General features: G+C 41.0%; 1 protein-coding gene and 1 long non-coding RNA gene across 5 annotated transcripts in view; one reads left to right on the top strand and one right to left on the bottom strand.

Annotated features, from left to right (window-relative positions):
- PRICKLE1 (prickle planar cell polarity protein 1) overlaps positions 1 to 22,467 on the bottom strand; it is a 110,528-nt gene that overhangs the window by 29,667 nt on the left and 58,394 nt on the right. The gene's annotated exons all lie outside the window — the stretch shown is intronic.
- Positions 13,407 to 22,467, top strand: part of LOC144296980 (uncharacterized) — a 38,046-nt gene continuing 28,985 nt past the window's right edge. Inside the window, exon 1 of the long non-coding RNA XR_013363959.1 lies at positions 13,407 to 13,541. This is a non-coding gene — a long non-coding RNA (uncharacterized LOC144296980). The remainder of the gene's footprint in view (positions 13,542 to 22,467) is intronic.

Raw genomic sequence — 22,467 nt, 5'->3', positions numbered from 1 at the left:
GGGTTCATTCTGCTACTTCAAAATCCCTTCTTCATGGGTTCTTTGCAGTTCCAGCCCCTGTGGAATCTTCTAGCTCTCTCACCACCACCTGGCCTAACTCACCTTGGGCTCTATCACTGGTGGTTTCCAACCATACTAGGCTGTTTCATGACCTCTGACTAATCCAGCTGGTCCCTCTAGTTGGCTCCGGCTAGCCACTCGCTTTGATCTGCCCGACTCACTGGCTTCCCGATTGAATTTGAGGTGGGTTGTGGCCATGTGCCAGGGCGTCTACACTGTCCTTCCTCTGCCCCAGGACCCTCCATTAGTCCCAAGGCTCCCATCTTATTCAGGCTAATCCCCCACCCACCCACCCAAATTACAGCTTATTTTCTTTCTCAATCAAAACTTTTATTCCCAGGCCCCTGGGTGGTTCAGCAGTTGAGCATCTGCCTTTGGCTCAGGGTGTGATCCCAGGGTCCTGGGATCGAGTCCCACATGGGGCTCCCTACAGGGAGCCTGCTTCTCCCTCTGCCTGTGTGTCTGCCTCTCTCTCTCTCTCTCTCTCTCTCTCTCTGTCTCTCATGAATAAATAAATAAAATCCTTTTTTTAAAAAAAAATTTTTATTCACTACAACGACATGACTCTCTTCTTATGTGCACACAGCCTTGAGATAGCCCAGAGGCTTTCCTTTCCACCCAGTGGCTACACCAATAAGGACGGGCTACAGCCACTACTTTGGTCAATATTAGTGTATGGAAGAGCTATATTTTTGAGGAATAGACCTTCTGGTGTTTCTAGCTCCTTCAAAGAGCTTTCCCAGATGCTTCCATTCTCCTTCTGCCAAGCCCATGCCAAATAGTTCCGTGAAAACGGTCATGTGCCATTGCTGGATTAACAGAGACCACAACAAACATGGTGCCATCACCCAAGTTGTCAGAATTTTGGGTCCATTAATCTTATCACTAGATTAGATGCTTCTTGAGAGCAGTATCTGCCCCCTTCCTTTATGGCACAGGACACAGCATAACAAGGATGACTTGCTGGAGGCCATGTCAGTTAAGTACAGTTAACTTTGGCCAGGTGTGGAGACCAGGGCTGCAGGGGGTGGACCCCCCCCCCCCCCCCCCCAGTCAGTACCAACCCCGGGAGTGGCGCACTCTGTGGTTCCAGAAGCAAAAGCACCTGATCCCACATCCATTCACCCTGCTTCAAACCCAAACCTTGAAGACACAACCAAATCATGAAGAGCCTGCTGTGGACCACACTAAAGAAACATGTTTAAGACCCAGAAACAAATGTAAAGTGATAAGAGATCTACAACTTGGGAGTGTGCCGAGTAGTGAAATTGGAAGTGAGGTGAGTCAGAGACCAAACACAATCGCCGGGCTAAGGGTAGAAATGGCTGAAATAGAGAAGAAAACCAGGACTTTCCAAGGAAAAGCTGGATATGCTCTCTCTGAAGATAATCAGGGTGAAGAAGCTGTTTGTAAGGGATAGAAGTGAGGTCTGAATGGATCTGGAGGCTGCAAACGTCCATAGCCCCCTTGAGGGGAGGGGGATGCGGCCTTAGAGCCTTTCACCCAGGACCTGCCATAGGGCCTGCCTTTCAATGAATATTCAGTATAGAATGAGGAGTCAGATATGAGAATTGTGTGTCATTTGATAGACAGTGTGATGTCACTGTATTTTCTGTGGTGAGGAAAATAGTGGAAGATCACCATTAACGCCACATGAACCTCCTTATTATTATTATAGCACCTATAACTTTAGGAGCACTTGGTTGCTGGGCACTGTGCTAAATCCTATACAAATATCTGTTTTTTAAGATTTTATTTATTTACTCATGAGAGACATACAGACAGACACAGGCAGAGGGAGAAACAGGCTCCATGCAGGGAGCCCGACGTGGGACTTGATCCCGGGTCCCCAGGATCATGCCCTGGGCTGAAGGCAGCACTAAACCACTGAGCCATCCGGGCTGCCCTACAAATATCTTAAAAAAAAAAAATCCTTGTGACAGCAGCAGGTGGATCCTATCTTCCTCATTTTACAGGTGAGAAAAGAAAGGCAACTTGCTCCATCTAAACCATCAGCAAGTTAGTGCAAGAGCCTGGAATCCAAATCTGGTCTGATATCAAAACCTAGAGTCTTAAACCACTATGTTATTTGTTTTCAAAGCACTGAGCTTCCTGGGGCGCCTGGGTGGCTCGGTGGGTTAAGCATCTGCCTTCAGCTCAGGTCATGATCCTAGGGTCCTCGGAAGGAGCCCTGGGTCAGGCTCCCTTGCTCAGTGGGGAGCCTGCTTCTCCCTCCTCGTCCCCCCTCCTCCTGCATGTGCTCTCTCAACCTCTCTCCATCTGTCTGAAATAAATAAAATCTTTCAAAAATTAAATAAAATTAGAGCTTCTTACAAATAGCAAAATAAAATGCTTTGCTTTCCCCAACTTGTCCCTCAGCAACATCATCAGAAAGTGAGGAAAAATAATTCTAGAAGTTTCAAATCCCATGCTATTTGGGATCGAAATGAAGCAGTAATTGTCAGTCAAAGGGGTGCTCAATGAGCGTATTAGCTATGCTGGTCTCAAGGGCCAAAGCCTTACGTACCTCAAAGGAGTTGGAGCCCCAGCCCCCAACCCTGGAGGATCACCAGACAAATGAGTTCTCTGAAGCAGTTCATGGCACCATTTTAATGTCTACAGATACAAAATCATTTTATTGTTCAAATACAACAAAACAGGCCTGTTCCTGCAGATCATATATATAACAGTTGCTCTATTGCCTGTTAGTCATCACCCGTACCGGGGTGTACTAAGCTCTTACTCAAACGGGTTCATTCTTAGATGGGTTCAGTAGCCCAACCATCACCTCCTCAACATAATGGCAGATTATGCTCAACAAAGGGCAAACCCTGAGAATGGTTCAGCTTCTAAGTCTGGGGGTAACGCATCCTACTGAATGCATCTGACGCAGCATCCTCAAGGCAAAGGCACAGAAGCAGTGTGGCCATTAATAAACTTGTCAGACAAAATTGATCACACTTCAATTCCCAGAACCATAAGACATTTATATATATATTTTTCATATATATACATATACATATATATATATACACACACACATACATACATACACACACACATATATATATTTTTACCAAGGTCCTTCAGTTCAGGTGCAGCAAATGAAAAACGAAGACAAAAGAACTGCTACTCTGGCAGCATTTCTGGGTGATTCTAATTGCCAGTATGTCCCCCAACAAAACTTTCTTGCAGATGGGCCCAAATAATAGAGGACTCATATTACATCACAGAGGTTTGGAAGGACAATCTGCTTCCTATGTTGACATAACTCAATGGGAGTTCCAATTTAAGGCTGCTGGCTGCATTGTTGCTCATGTAATGGACCAAATCACATTTCCATTATTGACTGTTTCTGAATTTTTAGCTTCTCTTCCAATAGATTCTTTTTATTATTATTATTATTATTATTATTATTATTATTATTATTATTCGAGAGAGAGCACAAGCAGTCGGAAAGGCAGAGGAAAAGAGAGAAGCCGACTCCCTGCTGAGCAGGGAGCCTGACATGGAACTTGATCCCAGGACCTGGAGATCATGACCTGAGCCAAAGGCAGACACTTACCCATCTGAGCCGCCCAGGCGCCCCTCTTTCTATAGATTCAAACGAGATTCTAGGAATCTTTGAGATGCTTCTCTCTCCCCTCTGGCAAAGCACATTTTGGGGGGTGCAATTTAGTGAAAACTGAAAGTATCATCAGAAAATAGCTTTATGAAATAATCATGTTTTCGGGATCGGAAGAGTCAAGGGGTTTTTTTTGAAAGAACACAATGCTATGGTGAGACAACCTCTTCAAATGGGGCCACCACTCAAAAGATAAAAGAGGAAGGCAAATTCGTGTGCAACCAACACTTATGACCTTTTTCTTGTCTTTCCAAGAATCTTTAAAATGACTTTCTCAAACGTGCAACTGTCTGATGCCTAAGACGACCTTTCGTGAAGTGCAGCTTTTTTTTTTGCACAGACATATTAAAATCTACAGTATCTAAAATCTAGTAAAATCTAAAATATTCATCACTGTTTTTTTTTTTTTAAAGATTCACGATAGACAGAGAGAGAAAGAGAGAGAGAGAGAGAGAGGCAGAGACACAGGCAGAGGGAGGAGCAGGCTCCATGCAGGGAGCCTGACATGGGACTTGATCCTGGGACTGTAGGATCACGCCCTGGGCTGAAGGTGGGCACTTAAACCCCTGAGCCACTGTTTCAGCACTGTTTCTCATGCTTAATTAAGAGAGTTCTTAGGGAGAATAAATATGATGATGGCACACATAAATATTTGGAATTCTTGAAAGCCTGTAATAAGAATATCTCGGCATTATGATGCTGATGCTGTGTAATAACGAATTTATTTTACAGTAGAATTATAAGGGGAAGAGAATTCCAGATGACCACCAGCGTGTCAGCTAGACTGCATATCTTTCTGGGCATTATAAGGATGCTATTCACTGTCACCATCAACACCGCCAGGAGACATCAGGAGAGGGTGGGCTGGGGCCTCTGCCAACGTTAGTCCTGGGAGCCTGCCAACAGGTATGGCCATCATGACCATCGCTGGGTAGATTCCTGGTGGCAGGTTTTGTTTTGAGTAGGGGAGGAACCAACAATTAATTAACAGAATGGCCTGGGAATGAGTGGACATGAGTGGACATTTACAGTTTCATAAGTTTTTTTTCCCGGATGGTTTTACATCTCAGTTCTTAAAGGCAAAATATAGGGACTACTTCACCACGGTGCTTCAAAAGTACGATTTTTTTTTAAAAAGTATTTGCTTCTCTGCTCCTTTCTATTTCCAACTATCAGGGACCCACATTGCTCACTGGAATGTATTTTTAGGGCAGATGGGGGAAAGAGGCCAAGTTTCAGATGTCTCTTTTCTCTATTTCTTTCCTTCGCTGTAAGGTTTTCTTTATGGACCTTTTAGTCTTCCGTTTTCATAGCCTCCTAATGCAAAACAGGTTAAAAAGAGCAATGAATGTAACAAACCACATGTTGCTTTGCTTGCTTGCTTTCTTTTCTTTTCTTTCTTTTTTTTTTTTTTTTTGAGGAGAAAAAAAATCCAGCTTACAAGAAGAGTATGCAACTTAGCAGTTAACTGAAATTAAAGATGTTTTAAAGATTTCTTAACCCTAGTCTTGGCCATCTTGTAATATTTTAAAATATAAACTGAAACATATGATTATGATAAACTCTGAAGGAAACAGAAGATGTTAAGACTATGGGTGAGAGTTTACAAAATTATTTTTGACTTATGAGGCACTCTGAGTATTTTCACCTACACCAAAGGTAAGAGACGCAATAAAAAATTAACTTTCAGGATTTCACTATGAAATTGACACTAGTACAACATTCTAGACCCCAGATTAACAATCCATATCTGGGCTTCCACAGACTTGCATAAATTATTCAAAAATTTTATGGCTCAATTCAGCTGTCAAAGAGAAGAGCCTTTTGACAACACTTCACACCTGTTACTTATCTAGTAAAGTCCTGGGCTGAGTTACTCCCACCTGGGATGAGCATGTCCAGACTTCCCTCACATTCATTTTACACAGGGGACAGATTCTTTTGGAGTGCCGGGTAGTAAAAAAAATTAAGACACACTAAAATCCCTGTTATTTTCCCCAAATAGATGATCACAACGCAGATCTTAACTAAAGTCACTGCTGAAAAAGAAGCACAAGCCTTACAATTCCATCACAAGAGATGGTCTATTTACAGCTCTCCCATGCAACACATACACACACAACAACAACAAAAAAAATTAAGAGCCACTGACTTCATTATCTGTTCTGAGGAAAGGACTAGACAACCAAAAATAAATAGAAAATAACAGAAATTATGCAAGCTAACTTTTCTTCTGGGTCTTATACTCATAGGAAATGTGAATGCCTAAAATCAGAATGCATCAGAATATTCCCAGCTGCTGGCTAATTCTCACTGTGGGCATCTCTGATTAAGCCCAACACCTTCTTTCTTTATTTTTTTAAAGATTTTATTTATTTATTCATGACAGACACAGAAAAAGAGGCAGAGACATAGGCAGAGGGAGAAGCAGGCTCTCTGAGGGGAGCCCAATGAGGTACTTGATCCCAGGACCCCAGGATCACACCCTGAGCCAAAGACAGATGCTCAACCACTGAGCCATCCAGGCGTCCCCCAACACCTTCTTTATACCTTAACTCCATCAGGCTCCCGGTGCATGGAGCCTGCTTCTCCCTCTGCCTATGTCTCTGCCTCTCTCTCTTTCTCTCTCTGTGACTATCATAAATAAATAAAAATTTAAAAAAAAATAAATAAATAAGGGATCCCTGGGTGGCGCAGCGGTTTGGCGCCTGCCTTTGGCCCAGGGCGCGATCCTGGAGACCCGGGATCGAATCCACATCAGGCTCCCGGTGCATGGAGCCTGCTTCTCCCTCTGCCTATGTCTCTGCCTCTCTCTCTTTCTCTCTCTGTGACTATCATAAATAAATAAAAATTAAAAAATAAATAAATAAATACCTTAACTCAACTCACTTAATAGAGAGAGGGATGAAGGCGAGGTCACGTTTGAGGTTCCTGCCACGTCCACAAATCCCTCTTCATAGTCCTCCCATTGTCTCTTTGCTTATAATTCAAAAGCAGGGGTGGGTGGGTGGGTGGGACGGTTCTGGTTATTTAATTATGTGAGAAAGGGAATTCTTGGGGAAAAGAGGTTTGAGAAAAATATCTAGTTTAAATTCCGAGTACACAGCAAAGACCAGAAACAAAACCCCACTTCCTCAGACAAATCATACGTGGATTTGAGAAGTTCCAAATACTAATCCCACTGAAGTGGGATCTGCTGATGGTTTTCTAAAAAGGGAAATGAGATGCAAAGAAAAGTGGGGTCTTAGGAAAAGTCTACATCATACAAGATGAGGGCACTTAAAAAGCAAGGGATGGGAACACTTGAATGCAGATTTCTGAAAACAGAGCCAGGATCAGCTCAGAGGCTTGTCTCCTGGACAGGAGTCCTGGGCACAGTGCCAGGAAAGCAAACCTCTTGTTCAGGGAAATTTGGTGGGCAGAGTGGGAAAGCTGCTCTGTTAGAATTCAAGTGTCTTTAAGGAGAAAGTCCTGATGAGGAACAAAAGGGTACCTGCCTCCAGAAAAGCACACTTAATGGGCAGAAAATATGGTCACCCTGGAACTGATTCCCCAGATGGGTTACTTCTCCCTTTGGGGGGCATTGGAGCTGGGCAGGTACATGAGGAAGCTATGCTAATATGACCTGGACTGTGTTGAAACTACTGAATAAGGTTTGTATTTGGTAGGATGCTAGGGCTGCAAGTGACAGAAACCAAACTAATGTAAGGAGGACCAGGGTGGGGAGTGATAGTCCACTGGAAGGGTACAGGAGTGTCTCAGAAAGCCACATGGAATGTGGCTCAAGCTCAGAAAACGGCTGCAGTGCAGAAATGGGAGTCCCTCCAAAGTCCAAACAATATTTCCCTCCGTTTCCTGTCTCTGCTTCTTTCTAGGGAACACTTCAGTCCTTGCAAAACAGGACTCTGTGGCTCCTCAGTCTATGAGGTTAAAAAATGGCCACATCCCAACTTTTGGGCTGAGAATCCAATGTGACTGCCAAGGATCCACCCTGGACCATGGATCCATGGGGATAGATGGATTTGAATTTGGGTGTGTGTGTGTTTTAGGCTGCAGGCCAGTAATTCCCAGTGAAGGTGGAACCGTTTTGTCCTACACAGATACTCCAAAAATGTCTATTTCATGGGTTTTAAATTCTACTTGTAGAATGGGGCAGGAGGGCTTGCCATTACATATTACGGATGGGAATTAGGTTATCCATACCACTGGTGATTAAAGAGCAACTGATGCTGCGCTGGCTGGCAATCTCCTGGAAAGCCTTAAGATGTACACGTGCGGGACACCTGGGGGGCTCAGTTGGCTAAGCGACTGACTCTTGATTTTGGCTCAGGTCATGACCTAAGATTGTGAGATAAAGTGGGGCTCTGCACTGGGCATGGAGCCTGCTTAAGATTCTCTCTCTACCCTTCCTTACCCCTGCTTGGGCTTTCAGTCTCTCTTAAAAAAAAAAAAAAAAAAAAAAAAGATCTACAGATGCCTGGATTATATTCCTATAGATTTTGATTCCATAAGTGTGAGTTAGGACCCAGAAATGTGCATTTCATACTGTCTCTCTGTAACTAGGTTTAGGAACCACCGATCTGTAGGACACCACTTTGGTTAACTAGCTCTCCTAAGACAACGCTAAATTTGTGGAAGGAGAATGAGGAGCTATATTAAGTTTTCATTGAGTAGTCAATGGGAAATTCTACTTGGACACAACAAGGTCTTTGATCCTGCTCATGAAGCAGTCATGCTGATGAGTGAACCCTCAGATCTCTTTCATGAAAAGTTCTGAAAGGATAAATGCCATTTTGGGGATGTGACCCACTTCAGTTAACAAGCCTTTCTTAAATGAAACATAACTCCTCTTTTATTATATTAAGTGTATATATATATTAAACTGGTCTTTTGGTGTGGCTGTGCTGCTGGTTTTAATCCACAACACCTTTGAAAAACCATGGTTTCTCATGAACAAAATTTTGTAGGTTTTTTGTTGTTAAAAAAAAAAACCATGAAATGAGAAATGTAAAGCCATTGCACATCTAATATTTAAACACATTATTTTGGGGACATGCAATGCTTAATTTTAATTATGCATTTTTTTTTGTAGTTTCAGCACATTTCCTATGCATAAAGTGCACTTTCCTGAAGCTTTTGAGGCAAGTGCTATTCCCATTGATGTAAATTAATTACCGTCCCCCAGTTAACTGTTTTATTGCACGGGAGAATTTTCTGCAGCGAGCAGTAGATACTGTAAGGAGAACTTCTGGAGGGACTAACATCCCTTCCCCATCACACCATCGATGAAGGTTGCATCGCACTGAGCAGGAGGCAGAACATGAATGATGTTGACAGATATTTCGAAAGCCAGCACATCTGTGTTGATTTAATGCGGAGAAAGAGAAGATGACTATAGGCTAGTCGTGTGATAGATGATATGTAAGCTTATCACCAGGCTGAATCGCAATATTGACAGTATTAATTTTTCCTCATTAGCCAGAGAACAAGGTAAAAACATATCTGAGGATACACAGTAGGATTAGATTACCAGTCCTGTTCCCGTGTGATTTTTATCAGGGTATGAAATGCAATTATGTCAATCTCATTGAATTAATCCATCAATTTGTCACTTGGGGGTTTTGCAAAAGTTAACTGTATAAACAAATGAGAGTGCAAGTACATTTTGATGATGATTGAGAACACTTTTTACATTTTTAAAAAGGATCATCACATGTAAGAGTCCTTCTTTTGTACTGGTTACGGTGGAAAATGAAAAGTATGGAGAATGTGGCTCTGACGGAGGCAACAGGAAAAGGGGAAGGGGTGGAATGTTGGCCCTGGACTAAGTATTTTTATAAAGGATCCTCCATACTCATACTGCTTAAGGGCACTATGAAGTTTATTATATGGCAATAATCTTAGCACAACATATTTTCCTGTTAGAATATCCTGTACCATTACCTTGAACTTTTTTTGGCTTAAAACCGAAGTATGTCTGAACATTATGTGTAATGCAATTCCCACAAATGAGCTACTGTTTGAGGGGGAAAAAAAGGCAAGTGGTAATAAATCTGTAAATCCCTACTACGGTTTTCAGGATAACCTTTATTGGTCTGGGCTCAACAGTTTAATACGTGGGTATATAACATCTACCAAATTAGAAATGTAAAATCCATCAACGGATCTCATTGATACAGAACTGTGGCACAAATAGCTTTATTCTTCAGAGCGTTGTGTACTTATTATTTAGGGAGCTATTATAAAATGGCTTTATTGTTTATTTGCCTGTTGTTTGTTTAAAGGAAAAACAATAGGGAGAGAAATATGCTCTAAGTTAAACAACTGGGAATTATCTCAGAGTTGCCTGGCTTGAAACACAGTTGGGCAGAAAAGTATCAAAAGCATTAAAAAAAAAAAAAAAAAAGCATTGAAAAAAGGAAAAGGATTAATTCAGAGGGGGGAGTGGGTACACTTTCAGGGCCCCAGGGAGGCTGTGGTGCTCCACTCTGGAGTGTGGGATGGAGAGGAGGACACAGGGCTTGTCATTGTACTTCTGCTTCCGCCGACAATTGCCTGGAAGATCTTTACCCTCTGGGCCTCAGTTTCTCATCCTCAAAGTGGTAGATGATCTCTGAGGTCTTTTGACTGTGATATCCTGTAATTCTCTGATTTCTCCAGTTTAGAAAACCTAAGACTGGAGGTCAGCTGTATACATAGGGGGCCATTTTAAACCAACAGGCTGTTTTAAAATTCATTGCTATACCCCAGAGGGGTGAAGTAAAAACAACTTCACTTATTCCCTTTGAAAGCAGCAGCCTGCTGGCGGTGAGCATTGCTCTTGCAGAGAAGACCACAGACAGGGATGTGCCTGGAAGTCTGAGCAGACACACCAACCCCTTTTTGTCTCTTTTTGGTTTAGACAGTTTAAAACTTCAAATGAAAGTTCCCAGGCATGGACCCTAAATCCTCTAACTCATCTGCAACTCCTTAGTCTGAAATGGAAAATTCTATTTTGGGAAACTGTCTAGAGATGCATTTAGGCTAACGTGAAGGAAAAGATGGAAAGCAAACTTGAACATAAAACATGGGAACTCTCACAGAACTGATGAAAAAGGAAAATGAAATTCTTTCTTTAAAGCACACACCAGAATAAAGTTCTAAGGGACTCAAAAAGCATGTTCCCACAGCACCTGTCACTTCCCTACTATATTCTGTTCACCCCTTAATTATTTGTGTGATGTCTGTGGTCTCTTTTGGGCTGGAAGACTTCGGAGCATGGCGAATATGGCTGCTTTGCTCAGTCCTATATCCAAGAATTAGCCTAACACCCTCCAGGAAGAGGAGGACAGAGGTTTGTTGAGTGACTGAATGGCTGAATGATGAATACAAGTAATTTTAGGAGACTATCCAAGATGTGGAACACTCGGGATATTAGAATGTCAATTAAAAAATGACCACCATTTATCCCATTTTTTTTCTGCTTCCCATTCTACCAATGGCCTTTCCTAAGAAATAATTCATGCCTTTTGGTCTGAAAGATAATCAAAATCATTTTCCAGTTGGAAAGCACAAATTTTCTTTTTTTTTTTTTTAAAGATTTCATTTATTTATTCATGACAGAGACAGAGAGAGAGAGAGAGAGAGAGAGAGAGACAGAGAGAGGCAGAGACACAGGCAGAGGGAGAAGCAGGCTCCATGCAGGGAGCCTGACATGGGACTCGATCCTGGGTCTCCAGGATCACGTCCTGGGCCAAAGGCAGGCGCTTAAACCGTTGAGCCACCCAGGCTGCCCCAGCATAACATTTTCTTGAAAAAATCTTTAATTGGCTTTCATCTGTATTTTATACTTGGTATAATTAATTTTTTAAAATGGATAAACAGGGCAGCCCCAGTGGCTCAGCGGTTTAGCGCTGCCTTCAGCCCAGGGCCTGATCCTGGAGACCTGGGATCGAGTCCCACGTCAGGCTCCCTGCATGGAGCCTGCTTCTCCCTCTCTGCCTGTGTCTTTGCCCCCCTCCCCCCGTCATGAATAAATAAATAAAATCTTAAAAAAATAAAATAAAATGGGTAAACAAATGAATTCCCTGAATCGATGCTATTTTCCCCCAAATCTTTATTGAGATGGACACTTGCAAGGTTTGCATTTTCGTAAGAAAATGGTCTGTGTCCTACATCTCTGTGTTATTACACAAGAGCCTATAAAACCTTTATCTACACGTCTAGCAATGACACTAACCTGCTCCGTTAAGAGCTCTAATAAAAAGTTGTGTGATAAAAATGCCAAGGCCTGCTTATCTGAAAAGATCCTCCCTAGTTCAAAGGGTCAGTTTCACACCAGGGTCCCAAAGTCTTATCAGCTGGCTCTTCAGAGCCTTGCCATTGTAAAACAAAGGATTCCTCTGACTGGCATGACAATGGTTCAATCACCAGACACTTCAAAAGAAGCAGGCCCTGCACAGGGGATGCCCTGAGTTTGCCCCTCACTGTGCTGTTTACACACAGGGTCCAACAGCTCATCCCACAACAAAGGCCAGGCAGGATAGTCAAGGGCACTGTGCCTGCAGAGTAGTCAAGGACTCTCTGGCTTTACCAATAAAGTCAGGGGAAAGCTTCAATTTAAACACCATTGACTCCATACACTGTGTTCTCAAAAGACAGGGTCTCATTACTCTACTAGGGTGAGGAAGCTTGCTGGGGTTAGGTGGTGGGGGTGGGGGTGGGGTGGGAGGATGGGGGGATGCAGTTCCACTTCAGGGGTTGCATCCTTAGTCCATAATTAGAATGGGAGAGAGAGAGAGAGAGAGAGAGAGAGAAAGAGAAAGAGAACTATGTCCACAAATAACCCAGAATAACCTGCAGGTGGTCCACACGGATTTTGCGGATGGGGATAAAAATCAGATTACAAGACTATACTGGCTTGCAAGATGCAAAGGGAAAGCCTGCAGGTATGAGGTTAACGGAAAGAAGAATTTATTGAATTCTCTATAAGGGTCTGGCCTTATTGGGGGAGGCTCTGACCTGTTGGCTTCATTTGTCTCACTTCCCTGAAAATCAAAAATAAATGCCTATATTCCCAAATCAGGGTACATGGGGGAAAGGGTATGGAAATCCAGTATCTGTGAAAATGATTTAAAAGCTGACCTTTGAGATTCCCCAGCCTTTTTGGGGAGATATGTAGTAGAGACATCTATAAATAGCAGTATATCAAAGAAACTCAGGCATCGCCATGCTGGAAATAGGACGCTAACTGGGGGAAAGGAGGCTACATGGGGATCTCTTCTGGATCAAAGGTTAAATTGTAAGGTTTTCTTTATTTTTCAAAGCTGGTGCCTTGGCTTTGTACACTCTAGGATGCCAGGGGTGTTTCAAAAACAAGCAAACAACTTCCCATGATTATAGGGAATCCTTTGTACATTGCAAAGGGCCTGGTGGCCTTGCTAGGGACCAAAAAGACTGTGAGGTCTATGAAACTGGAATCTGTTTCTTCTTCATAGGATCACTTGACCCTCACCAAGGTTATGCTTTTCCAGCACCAGTGTCTTGGTTCTTTTTAGGTTCCTGTCTCTGCTTCACCCCTAATGAGGTGCTAAATGCCCAACAAGATGGTCCTACTATAAACCAAACAAAAGGTTCAAAGTTCCCAGAGAGATAGATGGGTCTCTCCTTGCCAAGAAATAACGTCAACATTTCAGTGTACGTATTACACGTCCACCCCATGTACAGTGCATCCCCCGCCCTCTCTCTGCTGCACGCTCCTCGGCTCTTTCTCTGGAGTCATTTATCTTCATAGCACCTAGCCCCATCTGACGGATTATTATTTCACACCATCATCTCATTTGGCCCTGGCTCCTCGCACCGCCCTCTGCACCCCTAGGTATGTATACTCCGCAAACAAAAGGATTTCTGTCCACTTTGCTCACTGATGTAGCTCCAGAACCTGGAACATGGTAGGTACTCGATCAGTATTTGTTACGTAAATGCCTATAAGAAGCTACACTGGGCACTGGTGTCAAGGAGGGTAGAGCTGCTCTTTGCCCTGAAGTGACTCACAATCTATTCCCTGTGGATTTTTCTGCATCTTCAATGGTTTCCTCATTTGTTATGTCTCTCTCTCTCTCTCTCTCTCAAATCTTTACTGGATCTCTTTAAAAAAATTATTATAAAATAATAATAAAACACAGCCACAATCTCATTGTATATTAGGAAGCTATTCAATTTAGTGTATGCAGTAGCCCCCAGACTATAACCATTCCAAAATACATTTGTTGCTTTTCAAAATCCTTTGGGGCATCATCGTTGCAATAAAATAGCCGAACAGTTGTATGGTATACAAATATATCCCCAAATCATGAAACATTAATGATCTAATAAAAGCAATTAGTTTCAGGTTGCAGCAACCGAAACTACATCTTCTATTCTGGGATTTAAGAACCTTTTCTTTTCTGCATTTCATATTTTCCTCTGTAGATTCCAGGAAACTATTAGATCCCCCACCAGATAGTTCTATCTCATGGCTCTTCAACAGAAGAAGAAACCTTCATCTTTTTTTTTTTTTTTTTTTTTTAACCCCTGAATCTCCTGTCAGGGTTCCCATAAGAAATGGTTATCCAAATACAGCTTAATTGTTGCCACAAAGAATGCCTTCCCTAATGCATGCAGACCAACAGAAACACCTTGGGAAATTCAAGGGCTGATGAGATAAAATGAAATCTGAACAATTTATCTGTTACGTACTACCAAAGGACTTATCAAATTGAAAGACCCCCATTTCTTTTTTTTTAAGACCCCCATTTCCAAAATAAAAGGAGAACAAAGTTTCTTTGTCCATCCTGGCCGATTCCATTTTTGAAATTTAGTTTCATTGAAATTACGCAAGCACATAGTCTAAAATTCAAACAATTCTAAAAGGCTTGTTTCGAAAAACATCAGTCCCCTGTTTCTCTCCTGCTTTGCTTCCCCAAAGTAACCACGTTCATCTCTTTGTATTCTTTTACTATCTATCTCCACTTACTCTGGGTAGCACAGAGATATTACTATTTTGATTTCTTTTAAGATTTCATTTACTTATAAATTTATTTGAGAGAGAGCACGCGCATGTGCACACACGACAGAAGGGGAGAGGCAGATGGAGAGGAAGAGAGAGAACCCCAGGCAGGCTCCACACCCAGCCTGGAGCCTGATGCTGGGGTCCGTCTCTTGACCCTGAGATCATGACCTGAGCCAAAATCAAGAGTCAGACCCTTAACCGACTGAGCCACCCAGGCAACCCATTTCTTTCTTTCTTTTTAAAACACATTATTGAACTTCAATAAAAAAATTTAAAAATAAAAATAAAACACATTATTTATTAACTTCTACCCTCACTCTATTCCATGCCCCTTTCATGGGAGTTAAACTTGTTGAAACCTTGCACACCTGCGATTCCATTTTATCCACCCTTAACTTCAAATGATGGAAGTTGGTGGATTACTGAATTCTAAGCCTGAACTGATTTCTCCCGAGAATTCTGGAGGCACTGCTCTGCTATCTTCTAGCTTTTAGTGTTGTCATTCTGATTTTTCATCCTTTACATGAAACCTGTTTGCTTGTTCCTCCTTTGGGAGGAAACAGAAAACCCTTTACATTCCCCACGTTCTAAAATTACCTGCGTCAGCACCTCGGCCTGTGCCTCTTTTCAAACACTGCACTGGCTATTTGGTGGGCCTTTCAATCCAGAAATTCATGTCCTACAGTTCAGGAAAATTTATAGAATTATTTCTTTGGTGACATCCTTCCCTTCATTTTCTCCTCCTTTTTTAGATGCTGGATCCCCTGAACCAGACTTCCAACTTTCTCACCTTTTCTCTCCTGTTTTGCATTTCTTAGTGTTTTTTACTTTCTAGGAAATTTCCTACATTGTAGCTTCCAAGACTTCCAGTGAATGGTTTCCATTTCTTCTCTCTTATTTTTAATTTCTAAGAGCACCTTCATTCGCCCATGAAGGTTCCTTATTTGTAGCATTCGGTTCCTGCCTGCTGGGTACAATATGTTCTCCTTTCCCACATGATATTAAATTTATATTTAAGTGTTTTTCACCCTAGGTAATATCTGTCCTACCTGCTCTCTCTCTCTCTCTCTGCTCATTTCATATTAGATATTTCTTCCAGTATCTGATGATCCTTCACTATCTGTTCATATTTCACTAAAAAGCTGATTGTAAGCTATCTGTATTTAGGAGGTTGGGGCCAAGGAAAGGGAGCTTTTTCATTCTGTCTTCACTCTAAACTAAGATACTATAGGTTGGGGTGTTTCCTTGGGGAACCCCCAAAGTCAGTATCTTTAGTTTTGGGTTTTTTTTTTAAGATTTTATTTATTTATTCATGAGAGACACAGACTGAGAGAGAGAGAGAGGCAGAGACACAGGCAGAGGGAGAAGCAGGCTCCATGCAGGGAGCCCATTGCGGGACTCAATCCTGGGTCTCCAGGATCACACCCTGGGAGGAAGGCATCACTAAACCCCTGAGCCACCCAGGGATCCCAGTATCTTTAGTTTTGTGTCATCTTTACCCACCGTTCAGCTAACCAGATTCCTGTCTACAGGGTGAAACCTGGATGGAAAACATGGAAGCCAAGTTGAGGCGTCTTACTGATTCCTCTGGTTTTGGTTAGGTACCTCTCCCTCAACTGCCTCAGAGGTGAGACAGACTCTGTTTTACCCTCACCTAAGTATAGTTTCTTGAGCCTTTGGTGAGTTCTATGGTATAACTCAGACTGCTTCTCAACTTTCTCCACTTCTATATTAGGATCTGCCTCCTTGGGTCTTCCCCCACACCCCTTTTTAAAAGATTTTTATTTATTTGAGAGAGTGAGAGAGAAATAGAGAGAGAGAGTGCACACAAGCTGCGGAAGGGGCAGAGGGAGAGGGAGAAGCGGACTCCCAGTGAGCAGGGAGCCCAACACAGGGCTCGATCTCAGGACCCCGTGACCATGACTTAGGTCAAGGCAGATGTTTAACCGACTGAGCCACCCAGATGCCCCCGCCTTGGGTCTTCTAAGTCAGTTACTAATTATCCTGTTTTCAGCCTCCAAATTAGTTATTGTCTTCTTTCCCATTCTCCTCAGTTGTGTGGGTCATCTCTTTTTTTAAAAAGATAATTTATTTACTATTATTTTAGTGAAATTTTGAAAGAAGACAGAGCCAAATATGTGTACTCAATTTGCCATCTTTAACCAGGGGTCCTTATTTCATTTCTTCCATGGGCTGGTTTTTAAGGCCAACTACCAGCCTCAATGCATCCTCCTAACTCAAGGAGACCTTGCAGTCCCTGAGTCTGAGTTTGAAGGGAGAGGAGAGGAATTTCAGTTGATAAAAGGCAAATGTATCCTTTGATACTTAACCAACCGGGCACTTGAGAAGAAAAGTGGGTCATTTTCTTTGGTAGTCTGAAAGATGGTTTTCCTCTACATAATAGATGCATTTCTTTCTGCCCACCAGATAGACATGAATTTCTGGAGTTCAATGCAGGAGTTGAGAAGTCTCAGGACGTCTCTTCTAGACTTGAGCTTGTAATTCTAAAAATAAGAGATTTTAAAACCCAGCCTGATACCATGCTTTCATTTCATTAGCATGAAAACTGGCTTTACTGTAAATATTGGTTAAATTAAAAGCATCAAACATTTTTGAGGATAGATATCTTGATAACACTATGATTGCTTGCCTGCTAACTAGAATGATTTTTTGGACCCTGGAGAAATTCTCATTTTTTTTCAACTGAAGTGTCTCTCCCTAATAAGTACAAACAATAAGTATACAACATGCTGAAATCCATATGTTATGGATTTTTTAACGAAGCAAAGTTATTTAAGTTCTGACACTAACAACAGCTGCCGTCTTAATTTGAAAGTGTTAAAAATAGCTCAGTCATCCTTAATTTTCCTATATTTGTCCTTGCATCTGTCTTCCAATTTTAAAACTAAAATACTGTCAAATTCACCAATATAAAAGTTATAAGATGAATTTTAATCCTATTTTTATTTAAAACTTAACTATACTTACTATTACCATCCAGTTAAATGATCTTGAAATTTATTTGGCAATCATCTTCTCACTGAGGCAGGAATAATACATCTTATACTTTTCAAAAAGCTAGCAATAATATCCCTGTAGGCTCTGATAAACTAGAAGTTGCACTTATTCACAGGATAATCTTGGTTCATTTAACAGCTATGCTGCTCACCAGCTGTGCTAGCTCCCAGTACCACCATTTCCCATTCTCTAAAATGGCAGCAATAATAGCACCTACATTATGATGTTGTTGCTGTGGGCAATAAGGTGATTAACACATACAAAGCACCATGCCTGCAGTGCACTGTGGCTTCATAATTGATAATTTCCTGATTTAGGAAAGTCAGATCCGAAATGTTGCAAGAAGGGTTACATCATTTCTCTCTTGTGGTACATGACCCTCAATTAGTAATCATTATCATCTATAATACTGAAAACTCTCTTCAACATGACAAATTCTTTTTTTTTTTTTTGTCGGGAGGGGGATGGGACAGAGGTAGAGGGAGAAAAAAATCCCAAACAGGCCCCATGCCCAGTGTAGAGTCGGACTTGGGGCTCGATCTCATGGCTCTGAGCCAAAATCAAGAGTTGGACACTTAACTGACTGAGCCCCCCAGACCCCCCAATGTGACAAGTTCCTAGTACCACTTTTCTCATAGCACTTTCCAGGGAACTAAACTGTTGCCTCCATTATGTGGTTAAAAGGTATTTACTGAATTTTCAGAACTAGCTGTAGACTTTTATCAACTAGAAGAGATTCTTCAGACCTTTGTGGCTCAATGTCCTTGATCAACTCCATCCCCTCCTCTGATCTGGGTGAGCAAATATTGACCAATCGTGGTGAAGGTAACAAAACAGCATTCCTACACTTAGTAAAATGGCCTATTCTTTGACTAATCCCCAGCTGGACGGACATTTACACAAAACTAGTCTCCATAATTCTAAACCAGGGATATGGTAGGTGAGGAAGCACCTCCAGAAGGAGTAGCTAAGCTAAAAGGGGTGGGGCGAAGTTGGAGACCTTAAAAACAAAGCTGAACTCTGAACCATGGCTGTGACTGCTTTAACCCAACATTTACTTTATTTAGCAATTCAAATTACATTAAAGGAAGACCCATGTGTTTAGCAACACAGGCATATGATTTAAAAAAGAGTTGAGAGGGACGCCTGGGTGGCTCAGTGATTGAGTGTCTGCCTTTGGTTCAGGGAATGATCCTCAGATCCAGGATCTAATCCCGCATCCGGCTCCCCGTGGGGAGGCTGCTTCTCCCTCTGCCTATGTCTCTGCCTCTCTATCTCTCATAAATAAATAAATCTTTAAAAAAAAAAGTTGAGAAATACTGATCTAAACCATAATTTATCAATCTTCCTTGTCCCTACCAGTAGCAGTAGTGCAGCATGGTATATTTCTACCTGCAACACTGCCTGCCCCTATGGCTGCTGTGGTGCCCCTTCTTGCCACCGCTCGCTGCCTTATGTAGGGTAACCATATGTCCTATTTCACCCCAGAAAATCTTAGTTTGTGCCTCTTTTCTAGGCACGATTATTGACAACACCTTCTTTCACCCTCTCAAGTGGCCAGGTCTGGATGATAAACTAGAAGGTCACCCAAATCTATGGGTTACCAGATTTATGATGGATCTGCCGTCATTGAAGTAAGAAGGTTATATGGAATCTCCACAGGAACACGGATGGGTCTCCTACTACACATTGGGCACTGAGTCTCTCACCACACTCTTCCAACATAATCTAAAATATGGCAAAGAAACAGATAGAGCCTTGGCGGACAATGTCCATGAGAAAATTAACAGATAGTGGACTTTGCAGTAGGACAGTTAGAATGCGGACTCTCCCATTTACCAACTTCATGATGTGGAACATGTCATTCCATTCTCTCTTAGCCTCTTTTTCCTCAACTATGCAATGGAACTGTAAAATTTCCTTCACCGAGTTGTGATGGGGATTGAATGAGATGATGCATAGAAAGTGCTTAGCACAGTGGGGAGATGATGTGAACAAGGCCAATGGCAAAGGGCTCTTTATATTGTTTTATTTTAATTTAATTTAGGCCTCCTTTTAATTCATGTGCTGTCTACATTAATCTAACAATACATTTTCAATTTGAAAGATTTTTAACTTAAAGTTCTTTAATTTAGGCAGAACATCAAACTATTGATCAAATCTGGCTGGTTAATAATACAGTGAGGTATCTGAGGTATTGCAAACCTGAATGAGAGCTTCAAAGAAATTTCAGTATGTGCACAATCTGAATCAGATATAATACCATGACGTGTGCTGACATTTACTGGGAGAAGGATAAATGAGTTAAAGATATATCTTACAATCCATCTAGGCAATTTATATTACATTAGTATAAATATTAATTATATAATTGAAAGTCAAAAGAATGATGGTGAAAAACATTAAAGCCTTATTTTGAGAAAAATTGTATTTCTTTACTAATTATATATTTAATGGATGAAGGAAAATACCTTTCAATTAGGATGTAATTCAATCTCAAAATGGTTGTAAACAGAATCTAGTTAAAAGAGGTAACAGGAGAAATTAACCAGCCAGGCAAAATTCAGAAGAAATGCTTTTCTTGAAACCTATCCCATTTCTTCTAGAATTGAGAATGTCTTCTATGAAGACCATATCTCTACAAACCAACAGTGAAGAGTAAGATAATTACCCTCAAAACAAGCTAATTTGGTTTTAGTTATATAAATATTGCAAGTGAAATCAGTGGTTTTTAGGACGGCCACTTTCTACTTCACTTATACAACTAGAATAATGTGGAATTATAAGACTATAGTCCATCTGTAATAGAATCAGAACAAAGTGGCACAAATTTGACTGATATTTTTTTCTCCAATAATCTAGGCTGTATCTTAGCCTTGAAATTTGCAAATTAGGTACTGTCAATCTGGTTTCTAAATTATATCACAGCATGATCCACAAAATTACCATCTAGATGTGCCAACAGAAAGGCTATTTATCTGAAAACGTATCTTGTTTTAATAAATGTAACACACAGCCAAAAAAGATTCTAAAAACTTTAAAATAAGAGCTGTGTACATCTGAGGCTAAGATGGCCTCAGTAATGTTAATAGCACCGCATGTGGCATTTTGCCATGGGAAACCCACCACTGCCTCAAGTGAGTTTTATTATTTTGGTGGCTGGACAAAGTTTTAGTTTTTTTTTCATTAGCACATAGAATCTTTCTTTAAAGCAAGAAATTGGCAAATTTATTTTTAAAGTGGGTACGTTACATAAATTTGATCTTAAGGGATCTAACAATTTTCAGTGAACTCTCCTGAAGAAAGCAAGCTTTGTGCTCCTCTGTCCATTTTATACACAGCCATTTTAACAGAAAGGCTACCCAAGTCCCAGAGCAGTTCATAGGAGTTTAAAAAAAAAAACAAAAACTTCTTAGAATAAAAAAAAAAAAGTTGATTTATTCTGAAAGTCCCCTTCAAACTTAGAATAGCCATTTAAAGGTTACCCAAGATGCCCATTTTCTGAATTTTCTTGAAGTGCAGGGCAACTCTTAAATTTTGGACAAGATGGGGGGAACCAGGTCTTTTTTGTGCTACATCATAGCGAGGTCACCTGGTAAATATTCCAACGGACTATTTTTCATGCTACTGCATTTTTTCCCAGCTCCATTTGAAACGTAAGTTGATATATATCAACATAAGTTGATAACCACGTCTCTTGAGTCTTCCAACAACCAAGAAAGAAAAGGAGGGACACTCTGATGGAGGCAGTGGATTTTCACACATGTCACACATGTCGTTCACATACTCAGTGTTTCAGATGGCTCAAGAAATGCCCAATTATAAATACAAGCCCTCAAGGTGTATTAAAGGGTAAAAATCTAGGGTCACATTATGTAGTACAGGTGGAAATACAGCTATAAACACCGAACAGGTGATTTGGATAAGCCTGTAACTTTTATCTATATGCAAACTTATCCATCAAGACTCTCCCATCCCATACTTAAACAAAATTAAACCTTGTCAACCACAAAGTTCAGAATAAAGATCTTTGATGTCAAACATAGCATTCTGAAGCAAGTTTTTATTAACTAGGCATTTTGTAAATAACATTTATCTTCAAAGTACCAAACACAGTACCCATTCCCAGGCAAATAGTACGTGGTTAGGAACAACTGTGTTGAATTAATTTACGACCCTAAACATTCTTTCCTCTGAAATATATTTTAACACTTTAATTGAATTGACCATGGCTTCACTGAACTAATCAAAGGCACTTCCTATCTTTAAGCTAATTTTATTTCCACTAAAATGACCTATGCAATACGTGTAATTTGAAACAGCAACTACATCTGAAATACAGAAGCTCTATAAAATGTTGTTTTGTATAGAGTATTTGATTATGAAAATCAAGGCTACTCTAGGGCACTGCATGTTATAGAGAAACAAAGGACTGGTAAGTGCAAGCACCTGAATTTTAGCTATGTAATCTTGAGGGTTTTTTCCCGTAATCTTTCTACTAATCCAATAGATTTAAAGTGTTCCTGAAATACTGAAAGATGAACTGAAGTTAAACCACTGAATAAAAATTGTCAGTGCTAACCACTATTACATTTCTAAAATATTTATATTAAAATTCTTCTGTATCGGTTGTGATCCTTTTTAAATAGATATTTGTTTGAAAGATAGTGAGACACAGTGGTTAAGGACATGGGTTCTGGACACTGGAACGGGAATAGTAATGTAGAGGGCAAAA

The sequence above is a fragment of the Canis aureus genome, chromosome 25, assembly GCF_053574225.1.
Source record: "Canis aureus isolate CA01 chromosome 25, VMU_Caureus_v.1.0, whole genome shotgun sequence".
Classification (NCBI taxonomy): domain Eukaryota; kingdom Metazoa; phylum Chordata; class Mammalia; order Carnivora; family Canidae; genus Canis; species Canis aureus.
This window is presented reverse-complemented; position numbering and strand designations above follow the sequence as displayed.